This window comes from Caretta caretta, chromosome 17, assembly GCF_965140235.1.
Source record: "Caretta caretta isolate rCarCar2 chromosome 17, rCarCar1.hap1, whole genome shotgun sequence".
In the NCBI taxonomy this organism is placed as follows: domain Eukaryota; kingdom Metazoa; phylum Chordata; order Testudines; family Cheloniidae; genus Caretta; species Caretta caretta.
In genome coordinates this window covers 1714670-1738219 of record NC_134222.1, presented here as the reverse complement: position 1 = coordinate 1738219, position 23550 = coordinate 1714670, and the positions used below count along the sequence as shown (strand labels likewise).

At 57.7% G+C, this 23550-nt stretch overlaps 1 pseudogene; it reads right to left on the bottom strand.

Moving 5' to 3' along the window:
- Positions 1-4063: 4063 nt before the first annotated feature.
- On the bottom strand, positions 4064-4882 carry LOC125624069 (carbonic anhydrase pseudogene; annotated as a pseudogene).
- Between the last annotated feature and the right edge of the window lie 18668 nt (positions 4883-23550).

Here is a 23550-nt window from a genome sequence, read left to right as displayed (position 1 = left end):
TCCTGTAAAGGAGAAAATCTCAGGAAATATTCATTTTTAGGAGGGGGTTCGTGAGACTTGGCATTTTAGTGAAAGGGGTTCACAGGTTGTTAAAGTTTGGGAACCACTGCTCTAGAATAAGCTGTACAGGGAGGAGAGATTGACTGACCCAGTGTAGGGTTGGTGAGCTCTGGCCCTGTGAACTGACCGCAGGGATGGTGATGTATGAACCTATATAATAAACAGATGGGTTGAATAATAGGAATGGTGTGTTCCTGGCAGGCTAAGGAGGGGCCATTCTCCAGCAATGGCCATATCCCTGTAGTGATGCCCCCGCTGCCTGAATAATTGGGTCTTGGCAGCTGGACTCTTCACACTTCACTGGGGTTCATACCATCTGCTTCAGTCTAAAGTCACATCCAAAATACTCAGGTGTCTAGCTCTATATATGGTGATGAACCCAGGGCCTAGCAGAGGTAGGTACTTCGAATTGCTTGTCCAGAGCAAGGATGTGCAGTGATTTTCCAAGGGCAGGCTACTGCAGAAAAAGCAACTAATTTCATTGGCTCTCTTGAACTAAAGAGGAAACTGGTCAGTGGTCCAGGGGATGAACTACAGGAGTAAAGGATGCAAAACTGCTGTAGGTAAGGCTAAGACACCCTGCCTGGCTTAGGGACTTAGAACAGCATTTCCCGACCTGGGTAGTGCCAGAGTAGCCTCGAAGATTTGACACAGACAGCAGATCATAGCAGCATCCCCTGCTTCCACAGATCCTCAAACCATGCTGCTGTGTCTGAAATGATCAGTAGTTTCTTGATACTTCCTTTCCTCTCCACTTTGAGACTGACCCCTGATACGGCTGGCCTGGCCCTAGGAGCAGCTTCAGCATGCAGATAACAGGGTCAGGAAGGAGCTTACTTGCCCAAGCTCTGTATGTGTGCCTTTGTAACTCCTAGCTGGAGTATTTTAGGTCTAGGCAGAAACACGAGACACTCGTTCACTAATCCATCCATTGTCATTCTGAATCGCAGTAGAACTGCAGCTGTTCAGATGGCGCTCTAACCCTCTCTTGCACTGACTTGCTGTATGGGCTTGGACCAGCCGCCCTGTATGGGTGCACTAGCCATTAGAGGCACTGTTTACTCACCTCCCAGCCTGTGGTGAGGATTAGTTGTTGAAGTCTCTGCACAGAGCTTTATATAATTGGAACCTCACTGCTCCTGTACCACGGAGGCCTTCAGCCGCCTCTCACTACAGCTGGATTCTAACAACAGATGCCACCGCTGCTGTCTGGGTTTTGTTCTGGCCGTTTGCCTAAGTGGGTTTTCTGCTACTGCTGTGTGGTTTAGAAAAGCTATTTTCCTCTTAAGTTAGACAGTTTGTTTGTAAGACCTCTGTGCAAACACTCCCCTTTCAAACTAGCCTCTCTGAGCTCCGGGTGAATTTGAAGAGGTGGGGGTTAATGTGCTGATGGTTCCCAAGGCAAATTGACAGCACGTTTTGTGCAGTGTCACTTTACCTCTTTGTGCAGTGTAATCCCTCCTACAGCGACACCCGTCTAAAGAGAGCTGCTGCGGTGGGCTGCGGGAGTACAGTGAGTAAGTAGAGATCACAGCAATGGAGGCTGCTGTTGCTGCAGATATCACAACAATATACGAATGCAGAGGATTCCCTACCCGTGCTAGAAGGGCAGAGAGGAGGGTGTGTTCATGCTTACAGAACAGGACTGACCATTTGGGAAATGTGGGGTCTACTCCTGGCTCGGCTGTAGAGTTTTGTGAGCCATTGAGTCATTTCTGTGCCTTGCATTCCCCCTCTATAAAAAGGGATACGAATTCTAAATTAGTTGGTGTTTGTAAAGCGCTTGGAGATCCTCTGATGAAAGGCAGAAGTACAAAGTAATACAATATTTCCACGCTGAGCTTGTCCTCATTGTAGGCTGCCCTGCTTTCACCTGTACTAGCTAGTTCACCTGCCTGGCGTCTGGACTCTTTCTCCCTAGCATCTGGGGTCTCGGGTCAGTAGAGTGGTGGTGGTGCTGTAATAGGTTGAGGATGTGGATTTGGACCAGTCACGGGCTAGAGCTGGTTTCTTTCCTATTTAATTTGCAGGCCTGCTCTAGCATGTGTCCCTATCACCCTCCAGCTCCTTCACTTCTCTGGCCTGGGAATTAGCCTAAACCTTCTAAGCACCACCAGGCAAGTCTCCTTGCAGCTCCTGCGCTTTCCTGCTGCGGCTACACACAGCTACGAACGCCAAGCCCACTGCTTGCCAAACCTGTGCAGGGCTGGGCACTCCCGCATCCGTCAGAGTGTGATTTCACACAGGCACCTCAGCCTAGGTTAGGAGGAGTGACCCAGCCATGTGCCATCAAGTGGCTTACTGGAGGTAGTGTAGTGGCCCAATTTCCCATCCTCCCTAGGTCTTCTGGCCCAAGTCAGCCGGCTTTTCCAAACCCCTTTCTCGGGAGTAGGTGCCAAGATCTCTGAGGCCTGGTGCTCTGTCTCTCTAACAAATGTTCCCTTTTCCCCCACTGTGAGGAACATTTCAGCCCTTTTGCCCTAGCTCCAAGGCTTCCCTACCCGGCCTCCTCATTCCCTCTCTGCCAACGCTGGAGTTTGCAGAATCCATAACTACTCTGACAAGACCACCAGCAGTAAGTGGGACCCAATTCTGTTGTCATCTGTTTTCTTCTTATGCCACGGGGTGGTCTAAGTCTTTCATAAGACTGGTTTTCTATGCGAATGCTGCTGTTGTCCACGGTGTCATGGGAACAGCTTTGCAGTCAGATTTCCTTCTGCTAACTGGGGGGAGTGGGCCTTGGCCCATGAAGCCATTCTCCTTGCACATCTAGCTTTCCCTCTTCTGTCCATGTAGCTTATCAGGTGCCTATCACCATCGTTCTGTTTGGGGTTGTTTTCAGACACTATCACCAGCCAGGGCCTATCATGGAGTATGCTTCTGCCAAGGAGGTTGCTAGAAACCTCTGAGTGCTTCTCCCTTTCCCCCTCTTGTCTTAGTTTTAACTGTCGCTGTCCTAAGAAGGCCAAAAAGAGCCAGCCTTGTATTTCCTGCTGAAAGGGGAGATGTCTGGTCTTTGGCGTGAGGGGAGTGCTAGCGGCTAGTGCTTTCCTACCAAAGCTGCCTGCCTGCTCCAGGCTTGGGAGTTTGACCCTTGGGGCTGTCCAAGCATTGGACTCCCTGACCGAGAGCCCCCCTTAGTCCAAGGCCACTTGAATAGCCGCAAGGTCAGCTCACTCCTTCAGCTCCGTGAAGAGCTCACCTTTGCTGGGGTGGGGAAGATGCTTCGAGAGTCGAAGCTGTACTAGTTAAACCTAGGGCTGTTTCTAAGCTGATTTACTTAAATGGCTGTAACTCCCTGTGCTCACATTCCCGGTTTGGTTTAAAAGGAGCTTGTTTGGGTTTAATTTAGATACTGACCTGCCTTAACTAAAGGGCGTAGAACAGTTTGTCACCCCTTGCGCTGAAGGCGTTCAGTTTTGGTGGGCCGGGCTCTGGTGTCCCTGCCAGTTAACTGTGCTGCAGGCTCTCTGCCCCCTTCCTGGGGATGCAGGGTGCTGCCCTGGAGTGAATTTTGTTAAAGCTTTACTAAGGGCTGGGGTCTGGCTCTTGTTCATAATGGGCTGTGAGGACCCTCTGGAACTATAAACTCCAGTCTCCGAACAGCTGCTCCCCAGGGCTGTGCCTTGGCTCTTCCCCTCCTTGCTGTAAGCACCTTTAAGTCCCTGTACCCCCCCACCCCCAGCATGCTCAGGGATGGGTTCCCCACCCAGGCTGCCCCGGGGTAAGTTTAACATCCAGTGCTGGCGCAGATTTGTACCCTCACTGCACCCTGGCAGTCCCCTCTGCAGCGCCCCAGGGCCGGCCCCTGCTGCTGCCAGGATCCCTGTTACCAGCCCTTTGACTCCTGCTGCCCTGGCTCTGCTGCTCCCCTCTCGCTGAGGGCAGAGCCCGCGGCCCGGCCCGGCCTGGCCGCTTGGGCCGGGGCAGCGCCGCGCGGGGGAAGGAGGCAGCCTGGCGTGGCAGGGCGTTTATTGAGCAGCGGCCGGGCCGGGCCGGGCGCTCAGCGGAAGTTGGCCCGCAGCTCCCGGCCGTGCAGCGCCTGGCACGGCCGCCAGTTGTCCTGCAGCGGGCAGGGCGGCTCGCCGGCCGCGCTGCTCAGGAGCCCGCGCAGGGCGCCCAGCTGCTCGGCGCCGACCTCCACGGGCTCCCGCAGCACCAGCCAGGTGACGCTCTCCAGCAGCGGCGGGGTGGTCAGCGAGCCCGGGTACGTCCAGAAGTCGCCGCCGGCGGGCAGCAGCTCCCGCGGCTGCAAGGCGGGGGCGGGCGCCTCGGTGCCCCGGGTGCGCACGGAGCCCAGCGCGCCCAGCAGCGGCTCCAGGCCCGGGCAGGGCTGCCCCAGGCGCAGCAGCACGGCCACCACGGCCAGCCCGTCGGGGCGGCCCATCGCCCGGCTCAGCCGCCCGTCGCGGGCCCGCCAGTGCACCAGGTGCAGCTCGGCCGGGAAGCGGCGCCCCTCCAGCGTGTGCTCCGAGCCCTGCTCCGGCCCCGAGCCCCAGTGCAGGTGGAGCTGGGCCAGGCGGTAGGGGCCGTCCAGGGGCCCCCCGGCCAGCGCCGCGCCCTCGCCGAACTGCACCTGCAGCGTGTGCCCGTTGTTGGCGACGCTCCGCGCCGCGGCCGCCTCGTAGCTGAAGCGGAGCGGCCGCAGGGCGGCGTCGTAGCGGGTGTCCTGGGCCCGGATGTCCACGGGGGACTGCCGCCGCCCCCGGGCCAGGGGGAAGCGCTCATGCCAGCGCTCCGGGCCGTCCTCGGGGCCGTAGCCCCAGGCGTGGGACGCGGCTCCGCCGGCGCCGGGCCTCCCGCAGCAGCCCCAGCAGCTCATGGTGGCCCGGCCGCCTGCCCTCTGCGCCGGGCGCGACTGTCCCGTCACAGCCGCGGGGGACGGGGCGAGGCGCCGCGGGGCCGGCGGCTGCTGCCGGCCCCCGCGCGGCGGCGCTGTGGGTCCGCGTGGCCGGGACCCGCCGGTGGGGTGGGCGCTAGGCTGCCCGCAAGGCAGCGGCTCTGTACCCCTGGGGCGCGCCTCCGGCCTCGCAACGCCCTGTGGCCGCCGCCGGCTGACTCTGGCCTTGGGAACATGACGATCCTACTGACACCTCCCTGTACAGCGCTGGCTCTGGGGAGTGTCCCTTCCGCCCCACTCGGCACTAGCTAGATGAGTTGATGTACCCCCTGGAAGAGCTCTGCCTACCCCCAGGGGTATGTGTACCCCCGGTGGAGAACCACTGCCCTAAAGGATCCCTGCATCTGCCAGGTGTGAGACAGGGCAGGGCTGGAGCACAGGCAGAGAGACCGATCACTTCCTCCTGACTCATGTTCCTTTCCCTGTGGCTTTCTGTCTCTCCCTATGTGCCCTTAGCCCCCGGCCTCCCTGGAGAATCTCCCAGGCAGGTGCACTGGGATCCCCAGATGTGCTGGAGGATCCCCCAGGGTAGGAGCTGGGACAGGGGTTCTCTTTGCTGGAAGGATGTTTCTTTTCTCCTTCTTGCGGCCAGGAGCAGCCCAGGACCCACCCGCCTGGGCCTCTCACACTCGGAAGCCCCATGCCCACTTGACCTGCTCTGGCACGACACATAAACAGGTAAATAGAAAGGAGCATAAACGACCAAATTAAATGTAAAAATGTCATAAGAAAAGCCAAAAGGAGTTTGAAGAACAGCTAGCCAAAAACTCAAAAGGTAATAACAAAATGTTTTTTAAGTGCATCAGAAGCGGGAAGCCTGCTAAACAACCAGTGGGGGCCCTGTACGATCGAGATACAAAAGGAGCACTTAAAGACGATAAAGTCCTTGGGGAGAAACTAAATGAATTCTTTGCTTCAGTCTTCACGGCTGAGGATGTGAGGGAGATTCCCAAACCTTGAGCTGTCTTTTGTAGGTGACAAATCTGAGGAATTGTCACAGATTGAAGTGTCACTAGAGGAGGTTGTGGAATTAACTGAGAAACTGAACAGGAACAAGTCACCGGGCCCAGATGGCATCACCCAAGAGTTCTGAAAGAACTCCAGTGTGAAATTGTGGAACTATTAACTATGGTTTGTAACCTGTCCTTTAAATCAGCTACTGTACCCAGTGACTGGAAGATAGCTAATGTAATGCCAACATTTAAGAAGGGATCTAGAGGTGATCCTGGCAATTACAGACCAGTGAGTCCAATGTCAGTACTGGACAAATTAGTTGAAACAATAGTAAAGAATAAAATTGTCAGACACATAGAAGAGCATGAATTGTTGGGCAAAAGTCAACATGGTTTCTGTAAAGGGAGATCATGTCTTACTGATCTATTAGAGTTCTTTGAGGGGGTCAACAAACATGTGGACCAGGGGGATCCAGTGGACATAGTGTACTTAGATTTCCAGAAAGCCTTTGACAAGGTCCCTCACCAAAGGCTCTTATGTAAATTAAGTTGTCATGGGATAAGAGGGAAGATCCTTTCATGGATTGAGAACTGGTTAAAAGACAGGGAACAAAGGGTAGGAATAAATGGTAAACTTTCAGAATGGAGAGGGGTAACTAGTGGTGTTCCCCAAGGGTCAGTCCGAGGAACAATCCTATTCAACCTATTCATAAATGATCTGGAGAAAGAGGTAAACAGTGAGGTGGCAAAGTTTGCAGATGATACTAAACTGCTCAAGATAGTTAAGACCAAAGCAGGCTGAAGAGCTTCAAAAAGATCTCCCAAAACTAAGTGATTGGACAACAAAATGGCAAATTAAATTTAATGTAGGTAAATGTAAAGTAACGCACATTGGAAAAAATAACCCCAACTATACATACAATATGATGGGGGCTAATTTAGCTACACCTGATCAGGAGAAAGATCTTGGAGTCATCGTGGATATTTCTCTGAAGACGTCCACACAGTGTGCAGCGGCCGTCAAAAAAGCAAACAGAATGTTGGGAACCATCAAGAAAGGGATAGAGAATAAGACAGAAAATATCCTATTGCCCTTATATAAATCCATGGTATGCCCACACCTTGAATACTGCATGCAGATGTGGTCCCCTCATCTCAAAAAAGATATACTGGCATTAGAAAAGGTTCAGAAAAGGGCAACTAAAATGATGAGGGGTTTGGAACGGGTGTCATATGAGGAGAGATTAAAGAGGCCAGGACTTTTCAGCTTGGAAAAGAGGAGACTAAGGGGGGATGTGATAGAGGTCTATCAAAATCATGAATGGTGTGGACAAAGGGAATAAGGAAAAGTTATTTACATGTTCCCATAAGATAAGAACTAAGGGCCACCAAATGAAATGAATGGCCAGCAAGTTTAAAACAAATAAAAGGAAGTTCTTCTTCACTCAGCACACAGTCAACCTGTGGAACTCCTTGCCTGAGGAGGTTGTGAAGACTAGGACTATAACAGGGTTTAAAAGACAACTGGATAAATTCATGGAGGCTAAGTCCATTAACGGCTATCAGCCAGGATGGGTAAGGAATGGTGTCCCTAGCCTCTGTTTGTCAGAGGGTGGAGCTGGATGGCAGGAGAAAGATCACTAGATCATTACCTGTTAGGTTCCCTCCCTCTGGGGCACCTGGCATTAGCCACTGTCAGTAGACAGGATACTGGGCTGGATGGACCTTTGATCTGACCCAGTATGGCCATTCTTATGTTCTAGAGGTTTTCCCTCCCTCCCTGTTGAACAAGGCAGGGAAGCAAAGGCTCCGAGAGCCCCCCCACCCCAAGGGGCCAGGGCTTTCCAGCCCCACCAGGTATCTGTCCCAGCTCTACCTGCAGCCTGTGTCCGCTGCGTTTGTCCACCTGCACATGCTCCAGCCCCAGGAGCCTGCAGGGTTGTCATGCAGCGCCAGTGTGAATGGACAGACGTGTTCGGGCTGCTCTCAGCACTGCTCCAGCCCTGGGAGGATTAGCCTGACAAGGCCAAACACAGGACTGGAAGGGCCGTTTGCTCGCTGAGTGGGAGGGGCTGGCTGATTCCACCGGAGCCCTGCGGTCACCCTGATGGAGACAGATGCAGTATTGGGATGGGGGCTTGCCCCAGATTAGGGCAGCTCCCTGCAGTTCCTGTTCCCGTGGGTGGGCATTGCAGCGAGGTGCCCGTTCCCATTGCTGGAGCTGCCTGCTGAGGCCCTGGCTCTGTCACAAGTGGCCAGCGGACCTTGGTTTCCTCCCACTGCCCCGCTGGCGTCAGGAAGGGGGAGGGCCCGTCTGAGCACAGGACAGCTTAGTGAGGGTCCGGGGTCACTTCAGAGAACGGTCAAGTGGGAGGATGGGATAGTCTGGGGTTCAGGGGGGTGGTTGGGGATTGTTTGGGGCAGGGGACAGTTTGGGGTTCGGCTGTGGAGCATGGGAGAAGGCCTGGGGTTCACCTCACAGGGTGGCTGCTATTCCTCCATCCCAAGTTTGGGCTTGAAGCGCCCAAGCGAATCTGGCCCCCTGGTTTCTGCCTCTGGATTCTGATGCCATGTGTTGCGTTTTCCTCTAGCTTTCCTGGAGGGGTGGGGAAGAGCTGCGGGACTTTCCCTGGGAACAAGAGCAGGGCGCAGCCCGTTTGTGGTAAAGAGGGAAGCAGCGGTCCCAAGCGAGATCACCGCGCTCAGCACAGCCCAGCTGACTAGCCCATGGTGCCACAGTCCCATGCCCGGGAGCACTCCACTTGGCTGCTGGTGTTGCCAGTCCTCAAACAGCCAAATTCTCTGACACAGGCCAGGACGACTTCTTTGGCCGAGCCGAGCCGAGCCGGTGTGCGCCTGAAAGCGAAGGGCTGATGGTGCTGGGGAGGGCGAGGCACACGGGCGGGGCTCCTGCTCATGTGCCTCACCTGTGACGTGGAGCTGACCTCTGCAGCCGCTGCTGGGTTCTGGGCCACTGATGTCACGTGTCACGCTCCTTCCATGCCACGCTGAAGCCTTTATGTCTCATGGGAACCCCCAGGGCACATCCGGGTACTTTCAGCTCAAAACCCACGGGCAGGTTTCCCTCCTTGCTCAGGGCCCTGGCACGTTTTGTGACACAATCTCTGACTGTCTGTCTCCTCCTTGTAGCTGGGTTGGCAGGGGAGGTGGGCAAGTGCTCCCCCCCAGACCCCCCCAGTGACCAGTGGATCACGGCAGCTTTCTGTCCCCTCTTGCCCCCTGCGCATTCAGGACCTGCTGCCTTTCTCATTCCCTTCCCTCCACGCAGTGAATCGTCTCCCCAGTGCTGCCCAGCCATGAGCGAGCAGGAAGCAAGGTCAAGATGGAAGCCACGCAGCCCTGTGCTCGCCAGCCATTTCATAACCGCCTTCCCAGGGGCTTTGCGTGCACAGCACATCCTGAGAGCTGCCCCCAGGCAGCCCCAGGACTTTCCAGGGCAGCAACAGAACCATTTCCTGCCTCTCTTTTGGTCTCTCTCCTCCCCCACCTCAGTCATTTCCTCCCTCTGTTTATTTTCACTGCTGCGCTCCTTGTCTCCCCCCTTGTGTGCACTCCCAGTCCCTGCCTTGGGGCCCTTTTATCCAGCTGTCTCCCCTCCTTCCTCAGCAGGCCCCATCTTCTCAAAACAGGACCCCTGGGCCTCCTGAGTCAGTCCCCTCCCAGCCCCGGAGCACGAGCACTCTCAGCTCTGAGCTGAGATTGGCTTTGCAGGGACCACAGCCTCCTCCTACCAGGCCGCTAGAAGGGCCCAGGTCCTGCTTGCAGGTGGAGTCCTGGCTCCTTACCATGATCACGCCTGAGGCTCCCAGGCTGCACCAGATGCAGAGGTGAAAGTAAGCTGGTACGGTCCGGTACGGCATACCAGCAAGAGCCAGTACGCCGTGCTGGACCGGCTTCCCCAGGCTGGCAATTTAAAGGGCCTGGTGCTCCCTGCAGCAGCCGGAGCCCTGGACCCTTTAAATCACCTCCCAAGCCCCACTGCCGGAGCCCCAGGGTAGCGGTGACAGAGCTACGACGGTGATTTAAAAGGCCCGGAGCTCCACGGTGGCCGGAGCTCCAGGCCCTTTAAATCGCCCTGAGCCCCGGGGCTCCCAGCCACCTCTGCAGCTGGGAGCTCCGGGGGTGATTTAAAGGCCCTGGGGCTTCCAGCCAGAGCCAGAGCCCCAGGGCTTTTAAATCTTGATTTAAAGGGCCTGGGTATTTAAAGACCACGCTCTTCCAGTTGAGGCCACCCCCCTGCTCTGGACTCCGGAGTACGTCCTTTAGGTTACTGTCACCCCTGACCAGAGGTCAGCTAGCGCTGCCTTGCTACCAAAGGGACACAACTGCTGGGAGAGTCACCGTGGCCGTGGAGCTGCTCCTGCTGGGGCGTGGCTGAGGGTGAGGCCAGCACAGCAACCTTTACGGGTGCCCCATAGGAAGCACGGCGGGTCTCGTAACTCTGTGCCACCAAGGCACCTGCTGCCCCTCCTTCCCCCATGCCGCAGCCCCCTTTCTGGAGCCATGCAGGCCATCCTAATGCAATTAGTGCTCATTAAATCCGAGATTTACATTTGACCCTAATTACCCCACCTGCCTCCATATGGCTGTGCCCCGTCTCCTGTCACTGGCGATTGTGTTGCCTCCGTCAGAGCTGTACCCTCAGTCTATCCGGGGGGTGAGGGGACAGATGCTGCTGGGAGCGCCCTGCCCCGGGGCTCACTGCTCAATGCCTGGCCAGGGAGAGCTGTGAGGGCCTCTTGCCTGCTCACGCCTGTTAGCACGGAAATCCTGCCAGCCCGCTCTGGCGTGCCAGACCCCCAGCAAGTCGCGTGGGCATAGCTCGTGTCCCAGGCTGCCAGCGGATGGCTCGGGAACTAGGAGCAGGACTCAGGAAGCTGGAGCAGTTTGTCTAGGGTAGGGCTCCGAGTGTGTCTGCTGGGGCCTGGCCATCAGAACAAACCTATCGCTTCAGCGGTGTCACAACCAGACTCTGGGCCAGGGCACCTGGCAAGGCCTGGGCCCAGCCACTCCTGGTGCACAAGCAGCAAACCTCCCCTTGGCTGGGTCAGAAGGAGCCCCCCAGAGATGCTCTGGGCCAGGGTTGCCTCCCGCTGGCCAGGCTGGGAGGAACCCCATGTGCAGACAGGGCACAGTCCTGCCCAGTCCTGCCTTTGCTGGTGGCTGCATTCTGCCACCCCCTGTGCCCCTCCATTGGGAGCCTGGGGCCTGGACAGGGCAGCCTGAAATGAGCCTGACAGCAGAGATGTTTGTCCCCTTAGAGCTGTACGGCAACTCTAGGCTGGAGCTGGCATCCCAGACAGGCCTGGCCCCCTGATGCCCCTCCCATGGCAGGGATCTGGGGCAGGGCTATTGCTGCCATTAAAGTCTGAGCCCCATGCCCGTCTGCCAGCTCCCAACTCAGCTGTCTGCAGGAGCCATTTATTATTCAGTGCGCAGAGGCTCTTTAGTGACGGCTCAAATTCCCCTTCCGGGAAGGCGAGCGATGAACCCCTCAGTCCATTGCTCAGAGTGATGAACGTCTCTCCCAGGTGCTGTAAGTGGGGCGTGAGGCGGAGCTGGGTGCCCCCAAGGGCACAGGCTGTGGAAATCCAACAGGCTTAGAATCATAGAATCATAGAATATCAGGGTTGGAAGGGACCCCAGAAGGTCATCTAGTCCAACCCCCTGCTCAAAGCAGGACCAATTCCCAGTTAAATCATCCCAGCCAGGGCTTTGTCAAGCCTGACCTTAAAAACCTCTAAGGAAGGAGATTCTACCACCTCCCTAGGTAACGCATTCCAGTGTTTCACCACCCTCTTAGTGAAAAAGTTTTTCCTAATATCCAATCTAAACCTCCCCCACTGCAACTTGTGACCATTACTCCTCGTTCTGTCATCTGCTACCATTGAGAACAGTCTAGAGCCATCCTCTTTGGAACCCCCTTTCAGGTAGTTGAAAGCAGCTATCAAATCCCCCCTCATTCTTCTCTTCTGCAGACTAAACAATCCCAGCTCCCTCAGCCTCTCCTCATAACTCATGTGTTCCAGTCCCCTAATCATTTTTGTTGCCCTTCGCTGGACTCTCTCCAATTTATCCACATCCTTCTTGAAGTGTGGGGCCCAAAACTGGACACAGTACTCCAGATGAGGCCTCACCAATGTCGAATAAAGGGGAACGATCACGTCCCTCGATCTGCTCGCTATGCCCCTACTTATACATCCCAAAATGCCATTGGCCTTCTTGGCAACAAGGGCACACTGCTGACTCATATCCAGCTTCTCGTCCACTGTCACCCCTAGGTCCTTTTCCGCAGAACTGCTGCCTAGCCATTCGGTCCCTAGTCTGTAGCTGTGCATTGGGTTCTTCCGTCCTAAGTGCAGGACCCTGCACTTATCCTTATTGAACCTCATCAGATTTCTTTTGGCCCAATCCTCCAATTTGTCTAGGTCTTTCTGTATCCTATCCCTCCCCTCCAGCGTATCTACCACTCCTCCCAGTTTAGTATCATCCGCAAATTTGCTGAGAGTGCAATCCACACCATCCTCCAGATCATTTATGAAGATATTGAACAAAACCGGCCCCAGGACCGACCCTTGGGGTACTCCACTTGATACCGGCTGCCAACTAGACATGGAGCCATTGATCACTACCCGTTGAGCCCGACAATCTAGCCAGCTTTCTACCCACCTTGTAGTGCATTCATCCAGCCCATACTTCCTTAACTTGCTGACAAGAATACTGTGGGAGACCGTGTCAAAAGCTTTGCTAAAGTCAAGAAACAATACATCCACTGCTTTCCCTTCATCCACAGAACCAGTAATCTCATCATAAAAGGCGATTAGATTAGTCAGGCATGACCTTCCCTTGGTGAATCCATGCTGGCTGTTCCTGATCACTTTCCTCTCATGCAAGTGCTTCAGGATTGATTCTTTGAGGACCTGCTCCATGATTTTTCCAGGGACTGAAGTGAGGCTTATTGGTCGGAAGCCAGCTGGTCCGCACTCTGGCTCGGTGTAGAGCGGAAGAGAGGGCAGAGGCGCGGCTCTCACCGCCTGGGGTGGGGCCCCGGTCCCCATTACCCTGGCCAGCACACCAGGCTTTCAGACTGCCTTCCCACCCGGGCTGCCACGCTGGCAGGAGCCTGCACGGGGGTAGCAGTGCCAACCCCTGCCAGCTCGTCACACTTTCATCCAAGGGCACAGCCGGGACCTCCCCTCCTTGGGCACTTCCAGCCCTGGGCCCTGATCACTGCTGCTTGCAGCCTGCCTGGGGTGCACGTACCTCTGCGTCCTGCACATTTCTTTGCTGACGCTCCAGGCTGGACTGTGACTCTCACAGATCCGGGCACTGCCACCATGGACCCACACACGCCCAGAGACACGCTGGCCCCCACAGACCCATGCCTGCTGTGCACCGAGTGACACACGGCAATGTGCTGGGGGATGAGCTCGCTCTGCTGCCAGTGGCCGTGGCCCAAGCAGTCCAGGCCCCACGCTGAGTGTATCACAGCAGAGACCCAGAGACAGCAGAGGAGAGGCCATGGCACACCCAGCAGAGGGGAAGTGGAGCCAGCAAGGGGGAGGAGGGGCACAAACACCTGGCTGCCATCAGGAACCATCTGGCCTTGCTGGGCCTGTAAGACACACTTCCAGCCCAGCCCTCTCCCCCTCTGCTGCTGCTAGCCTCCCCTCCCATGGCCTCAGCCCTCCTGTGCCCCCACCAAGGGAGCACAAGGGTGATCACACATGGGCCGCGAGAAGCAGCCCTCTCACCAGCTGCTGTCCCAGATGGGAGTGCTATGCGCCAGGGATAATCACCTTAAACTGGGGCAGCACGAATGCAATTGTGGGATTAGCAGGCTGGAAAGGTGACACCCCCCACCTGAGCCCTGCCCACCCTGCCAGGTGCTGCCTCCATTTGCCACCCGCCCCCCCCCATTGGAGGCCATTGCTGTGACTGCGGGGGGGGGGGGGGTGAGGAAAGAAGTCCTTCCAGCCAGCAGCAGTGGGCATGGCTGGGGGTGGTATTTGGGGTGACCAGCAGTGTTCCCATGGCTGCTCCTTAATCAGTGCTCTGGCCTCGCCTCGCTGCCAGCTAAAGCCATGCCCAGGGCGTTTTTACTGAAGACGGGTCACAGAGCAGATGCCTTTCTCCCCAGGAACCCTGCCCTGCAGCTGGGACAGGGGCTGGGGAGGGTCAGAGCTGAAAGAGCCACATGGAGACATAGGGTATTTCCTCTGCCAGCCACATGAGCCTTTGCCCCTCCTCCCAGTCTGTCCTGTCCCCTCATCCTGTGAAACCGCTGTGCGTGGCGGGGGGGGGGGGGGGGGGTGACACCCTTGTGTTGGTGTCAGAGTGGCTGACTGTGCTTTCAATTAAACCTGCTTCTCCTTTAAGGAAAACTGATACAAGCCTGATGTGAGTGTATCCACACAGCTGGTTGCAGCAGCTAAAGCCCCCCCCCCGCCCCCTTAAACCAAACCGTTGCAAGTCGGGGTTTCTGGATTCAGGCTCTGCTTGGGGTACAGAGAGGGCACAGCTGTTAACACCTTTGGGTGCAGGCAGGTGATGGGGAGCTGGGCCCTGCAGCCTCTCCCTCCCTACATGCAGCTGTGGGGTGGGGGACTGAGCGGGAACCAGGAAGCCTGGCTTTTATTCCCAGTTGTGCTGGGTGATCTTGGGTGAGTCCCTGCCCCACGTGTGCGGCCGAGCTAGGGTCACTGACTGTGGTTGGTGCATGCTTGGGGCCCTTAGGGCTACGGTGCTGATAGCTGGGGGTGACTCTCTGACTGCCAGGGACTATGACCCCCCCAATGGCCTCTTTTGCTGGGTCCTGCTCCCAGCCAGGGCTCTGGCTCCAGCCGCTCATTCCACGCAGCAGCAACCCGCCCGGCACAAACCCGCACGCGTGGCTGGCCCAGGTCCGGCCCCTTTCCAGCGTCACTAATTACCGTCATTGTGCCCTAGTGGCTCTGGTGCTGCTCTGTGTCTTCCTTCCCCGCCTCACCCCTGTCTGCTTTGAATTATTGCCCTGTCATATGCAAATGGCCCTTTAATTACATCCAGGCTAATTAGGAGCTGGCAGCCCAGCCCTGCGCAGTCACCCTGCTAGGGCTTTAGCTGCACGCAGCACCTCCCCGGGCTCTCCTGGGAGCCAGCAGCTCAGGGTAAACAGCGACCAGGTGCACCTCAGCAGCTCCCCACAGCAGCTGGTAGTCCCCTTTGCTGGCAGCTCTTTGCTTCCTTCCGGGGGGATTTCCGGCACTGACGGTGGCTCTTCCAGCGGCGGGGGCCAATGCTCAGTTCCGCTCCAGCAGGTAGCTGGGCTGCTACCCTGCCAGGCCCTGCTGCCTGGCACCATGGGCTGGTGGAGAGTCTGCAGCTTCTTCCCCAGGCCGAGTGTGGGGGAGTCAAGGGGTGCAGTGAGCAGTGACCCCCCAGCTCTGCTCCTGGGGAGCCCATTACCTCCGCTGCCCAGCCAGTCGCCTGAGCCTGGGGAGATTCGCACCCCAGACAGGGCCAGCCCCAGAGGGCGTTTATATAGCAACCCTCCTCCACCCCCATGAGCAGCAGAAAACTCCTGGCCTGTTAAACGGCACCCCCAGGCCAAGCAGCCTGGTTCTGTACCGAGCCACGCAGAGCAGTGGGAATTGGGGCGCTGTGGGGCCCAGCAGGACGAGCAGCTCCTTCGTGGGCTGCTGCCCTCCCCCATCCCCGTGGCTGGTCCGAGCTCTCCTCCCCTCAGTGCCCTGAGCTTGAAAGGCTCAGCAGGGTCACAGGAGAGACCTGGCTGCTGTAGCCAGGAGCGCTGGGGGCTCTGGCTCCAGCTCCTGGGCTGGTGGGGCAGGGAAGAGCAGAGACAGCTAGGTGGTCGCTCCCCCTCCCTGGCAGCTCGGCTGGAAAGCTGAGCCAGAGAGGGCATGTGCCCAGGGCATGGACCACAAGGTCCTGCAGTGGATTCTCCACCTTGCAGTGCCCCCATGCCATGGCCTCCTCATCCTTCTGCACCCCGCACTGCCCCTGGGTTCCTCTCTCCATTGCAGGTGGCAGCACTGGGGAACTCCCATCCTGGTCCCCGCGCACCCACAGACACCAGGGGGGCTCCCCTGATGCCCTCACTGCTACTGAAGGGTCACATCCCGCCCCAGGCTGCACAGGGGGCTGGCACTGGGTTACACAGATGCTGCCACCCCTGGCCTTGGAGCCCAGCCAGGATCATGCCCCAAGCCAAGGCCAGGCAGGCGGCAGGGAATTGCCACTGGCTGCCAATGCCCCTGTCTCTGCCACGCAGTAGCAATGGGGACAGAATTCTGCTGGGCTCTCAGCCCAGGCTGGGCAGCGCTGATGTCTCTCTCATGGAGCCTCTGGGGGCCCTGCTGGTGGAGGAGACCCCCTGGGGCTGGTGTTGAGCTGCTGGGGGCAGCCTACGGCTGGATGGGGGCAGGCCCTCCCCATCTCTGAACAGACTGCTTCGGCCCAGTGGGGGGTGGGGGGGGTTGTACGGAGCAAGCTGCTTCCTGGCACTCAGTGATTATTGCGTTACCCACCGCCAGTTGAGCCCCATCTGCTCGGAGTATGTGGGTCAGTGCCCGTCTGACCCGGAGGCTCCCCGCCCCTTTGCCACAGCCCCTGCCGCACCCCCCTTTATGCACTCAGCCTGGCTCCTGACTGGGCTGGGCTGTGTGTGGCGATGGGGCAGCTGGCTCGGCCCTGTGGGAGACATCTCCCTGCCACCCCTCTCCCCCGCCCCGAACGTCTCTTTCCCCTGAGGTGGGAGCTGCTCTGGCAAGGCAGTGGGTTCTCCCTCTTGGGGTGACAGAGAGCAGGGGGTCTTTCGAACCGGGTCGCTCCGGCGCAGACAGGGGACTGGGGACAGTGCAGGGCTTGCAGGGGCAGCTCACTGCCTGAGTTGTGTTGGAGGCTGGACTGGATCCGACCGGCCTCTCCTGGCCACAGTCTCTGGGCTGCATGTATGAGGGGAGGGGGCTTTACACCCCACTGTCTCAGTAGGGTGGGAGCAGAAAGGCCTTTGCTTCTGATTTTAGCTGTGCCCATCATGGCAATGCAGCCACCTCTGCGTTAGAACACGGCAGCTGTTTAACAGGCTGCTGCAGCAGTCGTGCCCAGCTGCCTAGGGCGGGTAGGCAAGGGCCCCGGCCCCCAGGGCACTGCCTGTTTCTGCAGCATGGACATGGCAGTTCGGTGGGCCTCTGTGCCGGGAGCCCCTCCCAGGGCCTGACCATTTCAAAGCTGCGGGGGTGGGAGCAGAGCCCTCTCTGGCCGAGGGGTTGTGCTGCCCCCCCCACCCCCCCCCCCGGCGTCTGCCTGGCTGCTTAGCCCCGTGGCCTGCACAGCTGATAGGAGCCACACTGCCAGCCTTGGCTCCTGGCACACAGCTCAGGTCTCCAGGCAAGTAAAGAGGCAGGAGCTGGGCTGGGCAGGCGCAGGGGGTGCGGTGCCTGGGTCCCTGGTCAGCTGCATGGTGACCGTGGGATGGGGCCTGTCAGTCACCGCCTCGGGCAGGCCAGGGAGCGCCGTCAGATCCGCAACGGCCCAGCTGCTGCAGTCGTGCTCGGCACAGAACCATCCCAGCTGCCGAGACACGGGACAGAGGGGGCTTATCTCTAGGGCCAGGATGTGGGGGGGGGAAACAGACCCAAAGGGCTTGCTGGGGGAGGGGCTCCAGCTGGGTGAGCACCCGGCCTCCCAGGATCATTGAGCGCAAGCTTAGTGCCCTTGTGCGCGCTGGCCAGCGGCCCTGGCTGTTATTTGGGGGGGGTTAAGACCCCTAAGGTCTTGAGCGAGCAAACCAGCTTCCCCTTCACAGCTCCGCCCATGCCCCTTGAGCCCACCCCACAGCCCCCATCCTACCCTAGCCTCCCCCAGATCTTCTGAGGCCCCGCAGGCCCACCCCACTGCTTTCTCCTGGCCTCAGCTATTTGCCCCCTAAGCAGCCCGCTTTGGCACCCAGTGCTCGGGAGGGGAGCAGGGGCCCCGCAGGGCATGCCTTCACTGCAGCGGGGAGCACACCGCCTGCCTGCCTGGTGAACAAACGCTCACCATGGGCTCGACCCAGCCTGCTAAAATAGCAGGGTGGAGTTTGTGGCTCAGGCCTGCAAGCGCCTCCCGAGCTGCACCGTGCACACTGCTGGGTCTAGTGCGGGCCCAGCTGCAGTGCAGACAGCCCCTCTGTGCCCAGCCCAGCCTCCAGTCCCCTCTAACGACGCCACTGACGAGCTATCGGGTGCAGCTGTGGCGAGAGGCCTTGGTTCCAGGGTGCAGCACAAGCTGGAGGAGCTGTTCCCAGGGCCCCGCTCAGGCAGCCCAAGGTCAGGCATGCACCCCCCCCACCTTAAAACAAGGGGTGTTGAGGGAGCCTTTGTGTGCAGATGGGGGGAGCAGGGTGTAGAAGCCTGGGGGGCATGCAGGGGTGGGCAGGGGATAGGTCAATCAGGCTTATGGCATGAGTGTAGTGGCTGCTTGATGCATGGCTGAGCAGAGCCTGCTCACCTCCCCTTCAGAGGTGGCTCTCACCGCTGCAGACCCCCCAGGTGGGGGTGATGGGGCAGCACTGGGCCCCCTAGGCCAGCAGGGCTCTGCTCAGCAGCTGGCCTGGAGAAGCCCCGAGCCAGGACTCTGTGTGGTGGCTCCCACTATCAGGGCTGGAGGAGCGTGAGAACCCCGGGCCCGGGCCCAGGGAGAGGCCGTGGAGAATTCCCACTGCCTAAAGCCTGAGACGGGCAGTGCCCACCCAGCCCTGGCACCATTGGGAGCCCTGCTGGACATGCTGTGCCAAGGGGCCTTGCCATGCTGCGGGGCCCTGCCTGGCCTCCCTTGCCCTTCAGCCCTTTGACTGCTTTGGGGGAGGTGCCTGCATGCTGGGACTGCACCTTTCTCCACTGTAGTCGGGGGGGAGGGAGCAGCTGGGCCCCTAGGTTGTAGGGAGAGACGCTGCTCCTGGCTGTTCTCTGCTGCAGGTGGGGTGAATCCGGGCACCAGTTCCGGCTTTGCCTATTGTTCCCCCTTGGCCAGGCTGGTGCTGGGTCTGGCTGGGACTTGGTGCAGTGGCCTCACTGGGTACAGCCCCATTGTGGGGGGGTGGGGGGTAGGTGAGGTGAGTGGAGGCCTTGCTCTGTTCAGGGCTTCCAGCTGCAGCAGCCCCCACTGGCTGGGCCCCCGGAGCGTTAGGGATCTAGTGACAATCCAGCCTGTGGCACCAGCCAGCGGGAAAGACACAAATTACAGCTCGCCCCTTCCCCGGCCTAGTTATACATCTGGGTGCCAAGAAAAAACAGCCCAGCGGGAGGGGGAGCACGGCCCAGACACAGCCTGGCCTGAACGTGGCCCAGCGCAGCTGCATGTTGTCGGCCACTTCCCTTTCTTTCGCTCCATGCCCAGCCCCCTGGCTGCCATGGTGCCCAAGGACAGGCCACTCCAGGGCCTGGTAGGTCGAGCAGATGGGCCAGTGCATTAGGCCGCCGGCAGGGACAGGCAGGCAGCAGAGCGGAGCTGTTCCTGGCATTGCAGAGCAGCCACCACAGGCCCAAGGGGCTGGACCAAGCAGCAGCGGGCTGCAGGGCAGATGGGGCAGAGCACAGCGGTGTGAGGCCAGGCCAGGTTTCCTGGCAGCGCGCCGAAGACGCCAGGTCAGTCGAGCTCCTGTGCATTTGGGAACAGGCTGAACTTCCTACTGCAGCTGCAGGCGAATTCAGAGCCAGAGGGAGGGGCTGGAATCCGTAATCACTAACTGCGAAGCCCAGCGACCCTCAGGGCGGGACCAGGCCAGATCTTGGCTGGGCAGCACCTTCCCTGCTGCTCCCTGGTCTCTGCTGAGGTCAGTGCACTCCAGCAGGCACATGGGGACAGTGTGAGCATATGGAGGTCAGGGGGACTAGTACTTCCCTCTGCCTTGTGGGGCTAAGGTCTTGCCAGGGGATGATCAGCAATGCCATAGTTAGTGTTACCTGCTTCAGGATGTCCTCAATAGGGACCAGAGTCAACACCCGCTGCGCTGACTGGGGGGTGGGCGAGTGCTCGGCAGGGTGGTTGCAGGCAGGTGGCGGATGTGCTGCTTGGGGTGCTGTGCTGGCCGGTTTTCTTTGCACCCCACGCAGGAAGAAATGTATATTTGTGCCAACAAAAGCTCAAAACGCTGCAGCCCCAGCCACCCTGCTAACCCGAAGCCCTGGCACACCTGGGCCCTGAGCTTCTCTGCGCTCAACCCTGCAGTTTTAGTCTGCCCCCCCCCCCCAATCCATTGCGGGCACCCATCAGCTAGAAAAATGTTACTGCCTCCCCCCCCGTTAGGCACATACCCAGTGGGCATCCTCAGGGGGGTGGGGCGGCAGTAATGTTTAAATATTCTTGGGCATCCAATCTGAGAAAACATCCTCCCAGCACCCAAAGGGCCATACCACGTAGAAACAGAGTCTAATTGTGCCCACAGTTGGCAGAAAGCTTCTAAATACCACTGGTAATGCCAGGGTGTACGCGGAGTAGTCCTGCTCTGGAGAGGGCAGGAAATGTTTCACCTCAGGTGACGGTTTGTGCATGTCCCTGTATTTTCTTGCCTTCGGTTAAAGCAAAATTCTACAGTCACAGAACAGCAGGAGCGTGTTTGTACCTTGTCACACATCAGATGTTTGTCACTAGTTGAGGAATCAACTGATCTGAGAAGTTCTTCTAGCGGCTATTTGTATGAAGTTATGCAGATGAGAGCCCTGCCCCCAGTTATAAAGCCTATTTTGATGTTCTCTGCTCAGCCCGGGAGACGAGTCTAAAGCCCACAGGTCTTTGAATGGAATGGTCTGTCTGTCTCCGAAGACAATGGTAAGACATGTCACCCTCTAACGTACCAGTAAGGGAGTGTGCAGAACGTCTTGTCTGAACATAGCGTGTGAAGGACAAAGTACTCACCTGGCCGTACACTGCAACTGACAAATGGCTGAACTCCTCATTTTCACCATATCATCATCACATAAATCAATTGGAAGAGAACTATTGTACAGCAGAGGTGGGCAAACTATGGCCCCCGGGCCACATCCAGCCCCCAGGACCCTCCTGCCCGGCCCCTGAGCTCCCCGCACCCTCAGCTCACTGCGCTGCCTGCCCAATGCTCTGGGCAGGGTCGGGGGGCGGCAAGCTCCCAGGGCAGCACAGCTGCAGACCCTGGCCTGGCCTGTGTGCTGCGCGGTGTGTGGCTGGCTCCAGCCGGGCGGTGGGGCTGTCACGCTGCTAGGCACTGGTGCTCCAGGCAGCGCAGTAAGAGGGGCAGAGAGTAGGCAGGGTTGGCTAGAGGGCAGGGGAGTTTGGGGTGGTGGTCAGCGGGCAGGTGTGTGGATAGGGGTCAGGGTGGTCAGAGGGCGGGAAACAGAGGGGTTCAAAGGGGGGCAGGGAGGGACGGATGGGGCAGGGGTTCTGGGGGCGCTGTCAGGGGATGGGGGGGTTGGATGGGGCAGGAGGCCCGGGGGTGCCCATCAGGGGGTGAGAAGTGGGGGGGGTCAGATGGGGCAGGGGCCACACCTGGCTGTTTAGGGAGGCACAGCACCAGCCCTCCATACAATTTTGGAAACCCGATGTGGCCCTCAGGCCAAAAAGTTTGCCTGCCCCTGGTGTACAGTCTATAGAGCAGTATAAACAAGTCATGGTCCGTATGAAATTTTAGTTTGTCCTGACTTTGCTAGTGCTTTTTATGTAGCCTGTTGTACAAGTAGGCAAATATCTCACTCAGTAGATGTACCCCTACGTACCCCTGGCTGGGAACCACTGCACTAGACGTCAGATCATCTTGCTGTGACCACCTCCGTGTTCTGGCACTTTGCCCTCAAACTGCTCACACGGGAGGTGGTGGGAGCAGGTTTATAGCCAGCAGGCAGATAGGTTACTACCTCCCACAGCTGAGAGCTCAGCTTGGTGTTGGGAGGGGCAGAAATCACTTTTCTTTTGCACAAAGCTGGGGGGGAACGAGCAGTGTTCACCTAGAATGTATCTCCCTGACCAACTGCCAGCTCCCAAGCCCAGCGTTGTTAGACTGTCTTTGGGTCACCCAAAGGGCCATGAGCCACACACAGGCTGCAGTCGCCTTGCTGCTGCTTAGAGGCAAACTCTCACCCCGCTCTGCAGTTCAGAGACAGGCACATGGGCAGTGGCAACGTGTACGCTAGGAGAAGGAGGAACGCGAAGCAGCAATGCCAGCCCCACACGGGAGGGAGGGCTCAAGAGAGCAGCTTGGACCTGGTCAGCCCCAGGTGGGTGGGCAGCAGGGAGGGGAGAGGGGGCCAGTCCCATGCAGTGGCCCCTGTGCTTGCTGAGGAGGGTTGTAAACACCAGTGCTGGGCTGGGCGGAAGCCTGCTCCCCTCTTGAAGCTGCTCCACTTTAATTACTGCCCTGAGTCTCATCTCTTGCAGCCATTCCAGTTTAATGACTATTCACTGGGCCAAGCAAAAGTGCCCTGGGAGTAGCTCTCTCTGGTGCAGGGGTCAGGCTCTCCCCTGTATGCTTGAGACCCTGGTTCAATTCCTGGGTCTTTCCTCTTGAAGCCCTGCCACTTTAATTCAATATTAACTAGGCCACAGCACAAGGGCTGAGCAGGAAGCCCCCTGTGGTGCAGTGGGGAGGGTATTTGGCTGGGATGCTGGAGACTCTGGTTCACCTCTCACTTCTGCTGAGGACAGAGGCATTTGAGCAGATCTCTGCCACCTCAACTTCACCTTTTACTTACAATTTAACCGAGCCACATGAAGCTCCTGCACCACTCCAGGGGTTCTAGGCATAAGAGCAGCTTACCCTGGGTTAGCACTGAAGGACATCTAGGCTTCTGTAAAGAGCAAGCTCAGTCTTAAGTTCCAAAAGGTAACACAAACTCCTTCCTGTATCTGTGATCACTTGCTTTAACCATATAAATAACGCTCTGATTGCCTTTTCCTAGTTAAGAAGTCCTCAAGTCATTTAGGAGAGGGCTGGCTGTGTACCTGAACAGTTCTCTCCTTGGGTACCATACATGTCCAGGAGTCTGTCTTCACCACATCTTCAGATGCTTCAGTGCGCGTTCAAGCTTCCTCCAAGATGTGTCTCTTCACATCTTCTTGAACCATTGTTCATGGAATTGCCAAGTACCACCCCTTGCCAAAAAGCCACTACCTTGTTCACAAGTCAACTTTCCCTCTTATAACATGGCTGACTGAAGCACCACAGATGATGGCTTCCACGAGCCGTCTTCCAACCTACTTCCCTGCATTACATACTCACTGCACAATGCATGGCTCTCATCTCCAGGGGGGCACTGGCAAATTTGGTTTGACTCCTCCATTTAATCAGCGGTGTGTGACCAAACAATGTATTACTGCAAACACAACACCGGTCCAGTCCTGGCCCAAAGCGTGGACTCTATCTTGTGTTAACATCCATTGCCAATGCAGGAATCAATGGACAGTAGCCAGTCTAAAATAGCAGCTAAGTAACTTACTAAATCAATTAATTCTACAAATGGCGACTACATGATACAAACTTGCTCATACTCCCGTGTAACGACAGGCCTTGGCATTAACCGAGGGGAAAGCAGTACAGGGAACATGCGTGAAGCTAAATATTTTCCAAACGTCCCGGAAAAGGCTATTTGGAGCTCACCATTATAT